The sequence below is a fragment of the Canis aureus genome, chromosome 4 (genome assembly GCF_053574225.1).
Source record: "Canis aureus isolate CA01 chromosome 4, VMU_Caureus_v.1.0, whole genome shotgun sequence".
NCBI classification, from domain to species: domain Eukaryota; kingdom Metazoa; phylum Chordata; class Mammalia; order Carnivora; family Canidae; genus Canis; species Canis aureus.
The window spans coordinates 50,096,394-50,100,302 of record NC_135614.1 but is presented as its reverse complement, the minus strand read 5'-3'; the positions used below and the strand labels follow the sequence as shown (position 1 = coordinate 50,100,302).

At 34.8% G+C, this 3,909-nt stretch overlaps 1 pseudogene; it reads left to right on the top strand.

Moving 5' to 3' along the window:
• The first annotated feature begins 2,429 nt into the window (after positions 1–2,429).
• Positions 2,430–3,238, top strand: LOC144311879 (large ribosomal subunit protein uL30 pseudogene; annotated as a pseudogene).
• Positions 3,239–3,909: the final 671 nt, after the last annotated feature.

The following is a 3,909-nucleotide window of genomic DNA, read 5'->3' as shown; positions in this document are numbered from 1 at the left end:
TTTCCTAATGTAAGTACTGAAATTGTGTTTCCCTATTCACCTTTTCTGCTTGGTGAGGCTATTAACAACCTTTTTATGGCTGTAGTAGTAAAATCAAAATGGTCAGCTAAAGGGCTATAAAAACTATCAAAAGAAAGGAAAACAAATCATAAAGATTTCCTAGGCCTTTCTGTGTTTGCATTTTCATTCATTGTCATCCCTAACTCTTGCTATCTATAAGTTCACAAAATCTCACCCCATAGATAAAAGTGAAGAGGCTCTTCAAAATTCATACTACAGCAAGCAAGCAACAATAATATCACTGACAGTGAGGGGATTATTTTTCCTTGGTAATAGAAAAAACAGATTTTTCCCATTAATCATAATTACCTGAAGTTTAAAGAAAAATTATGTTAAGAAATCAAAAATTAACTCATTAGGAGAAAATAGTAAATCACCTTCAAATTCGCTGTTCATGAATGTTGACATTAATTAGCTAAAACAGAAAAGGCACGGATGTAGACACCACCTAATTTACAGAAAAGTTACCTGAATGATGCCAAACATTCCCCAAATACAAATAAAAGTTTGATTAATGGCTTAACAGCCAATGAAGCTCATTTAAATTTGCTCACGGGGGAAAATGTAATTCTCAAACTAAGCTAATAGTTTCCCTGTTCCTTGAACTAAATTAACTTTATTAACTTCATTGTTTAAATTCATGATTACTTAACATTTAAAGTGTGTTTACTATTAAAAATTCAATAGTTGATTTCATCACTTTAATAAGTCATTAATAAAATGCTAAAAAATAAACAAAGCCAACCCAAATCACATCTGCTAACTTGTTAATGTGTCAGATTATTTTTGGAAATGGTTCCATATGTATGCATAATTCTCACATGCATACATATATATATTATGCATCCTAAAATATTTTGCTATTATTTTAAAGTTTCAAGGGCATGGATTTTGTATACAAATAAATCAGAGCCATCAAGTTACTTCTGAAGAGCCAAAGTACTGTATTTGATACAAAATTTCCCCCAAAATTAAATGCATGCAGAAATGGAAGTTTTCCTTTAGGCAGAAATACTGACAGTAGCAGCACAAGTTATTGAGTTCTAGTAATATCTTAGAAGAAGCATACAAAGGAATTTAGGGAGAAGGAATCTTGAGGTATACAACTTTCTGAAAATTCACCAAGATAGACTAATAAAGTATGTCAGAATATTTGCTCAGCCATCACAAGAACAAATTATTCTAACTCTAGATTTTGGAGGGATATATATAATTATACACATATATAATTTTAATATTCTTCCAACTTGCCTATAGGTTTGAAAATTCTGGTAACACATGTCACATGTTGGAGACAAGAAATAGAAGATAGCTCAAGAACAGGAAAATTTCTATTTGATATGCCATTCAATATGCCATTCTTGAGTACTATTGATGTGTACTTCAGTCCGAATAAATATTTTTATCATCATGCTCTAATACCAGAATTGATGATGCCGACAAGATAGGTATATATCAGTAATGATATATCAGTAATGATTTGCTATCTGTGGGTATTTCAGGGTCTTATTGTTGAAAGTCTCATCAATTGTCATGCAATCTCAGGCATCCAAATCAGTAAAGAAGATTAAAGAACAGATATTGAAAGGACTAGCCAAAGAGCTAGGTAGATGCGGTCCTTTGAAAAGCATTCTCATCACTTTGAGCTCATTCTAATCAATACAACCTCAGGAATAAACTCTGGGAAATAAAGTACTTAAATCCTTTAGCATATTAATGCATATGTAAGCCATACTAGTCGAAATGGTCATTTTGAAAAGTAGACTTAGTTTCTACTTCTGGAAGGTAAAAGGGAAGCTACCTGGACCTACTCCTGAGGGAAATTGATAAAAATTACTCTGTTTAAAGATTTATTTATTTATTTATGAGAGAGAGATCACATGAATGGGAGGAGAGTCAGAGGCAGAGGAGAGAGAGAATCCTCCAGTAGATTACCTGCTAAACAGGAGCCTGATGAAAGACTCAATCTCAGGCCCCCGACACTGTGACCTGAGCCAAAATCAAGAGTCAGCCACCTCATTGACTGAGCCACCCAGACACTTCAATGGTAAAAATTATTTTTTTAAAGATTTATTTAAATTCTCTGGAAATAGCCATAAGGTCATACGGTAAATGGAGAAATATTTGAATCAAGAAAATCTCCTAAAACCCAGAAATAACAATGAGCATTTGTGGTATCTGTACTACAAATTGATCCTTTCCTCCTCCAAACCAGCCTAGTGTAATAAAAGCTCTATTATAGTCTGATGTCACAGACTTTTCCCTTTCTTTGATGACTTAACCAACAAATTTTTTCCGTCAACATACAAATTATTGGTGGTGGATACTGTAATAATAATAAATCCTAGTCCTCTTTTCTGGCTGGAACCATGGGGGGTGCAGAAGAGAAGAAGAAGTTTCCTGCTGTGCCAGAAACCCTTAAGAAAAAGTGAAGGAATTTCGCAGAGTTGAAGATAAAGTGTATGAGAAAAAAGTTTCCCCAAAAGATGCTTTGAAAGGCAAGGAGGAAGCTTATCTATGAAAAAGCTAAGCATTACCACAAGGAATACAGGAAGATGTACAGAACTGAGATTCGAATGGTGAGGATGGCGAGAAAAGCTGGCAACTTCTATGTGCCTACAGAACCCAAATTGGCATTTGTCATCAGGGTCAGAGGTATCAATGGTGTGAGTACAAAGTTTCGAAAAGTGTTGCAGCTTCTTCGCCTTCACCAGATCTTCAATGGCACCTTTGTTAAGCTCAACAAGGCTTCAATTAACATGCTAAGGGTTATGGAACCATATATAGCATGGGGGTATCCAAACCTGAAGTCAGTGAATGAATTGATCTACAAGTGTGGTTACAGCAAGATCAATAAGAAGCAAATTGCCCTGACAGATAACACATTGATTGCCCAGTCTCTTGGTAAATATGGCATCATCTGCATGGAGGATCTGATTCATGAGATCTAAAACATTGGAAAACGTTTCAAAGAGGCAAACAACTTTTTATGGTCCTTCAAATTATCTTCTCCACACGGCAGAATGAAGAAAAAGACCACTCATTTTATAGAAGGTGGAGATGCTGGCAACAGGGAAGACCAAATCAATAGGCTTATTAGAAGGATGAACTAAGGTATCTACCATGATTATTTTTGTAATCTGGTCAGTTAATAAATGACTACTTTCAAATGGAAAAAAAAAAAGAATAAAAAATAAAATGAATCTTAGTCCTTGAGATACTCCTATCATGAAAGAGTACAATTATAATAATTGTAATAAGAGTAATGGTGAGTATACATACAATGTGTTGATGGAGCTTGTAAGAAGACCTACAAACACTTAAGAAATCAGAGGAAGTGGCATCTGAATGGATTCCTGAAAAAGCATGGAGTAGTGGCAAGACAAGCCAGCTGTATACCAGGGTATGCACAAGTTTAGAGGCAAGAGAAACTGAATACCCAGACCTCAAACTACAATCACACAGTATGGCTAGAAAGCAAAATTCAAGGATAAGGAGGAAGGCTTGGGGACAACACTGTAAGTAGAAATCATGTTTTCTCATTGATTGGCAGAAGTGAAGTCAAACTTGATGATTACAAGTGGGTACCACCAACTTCTGCAGTACCATATTGTTCCATACCATGTCCTCTATTGCTATGGATCCCAGTTAGTGTGTCTCACATGTGTTGCTAGCCAGTATCAGAGATTCAGTAAGAATTAAGAAAGATTTTATTTGCAATTTATAATCAATGTTTTCAAAATGCCACGTTTTTTCAATCTCAAATATTCATGTTCCCTCTTCAAACCAAGTCACTTGGTATCATTTTGTTTATAGGTCTTAACTCTCTTACATTTTACTATTGTTTTC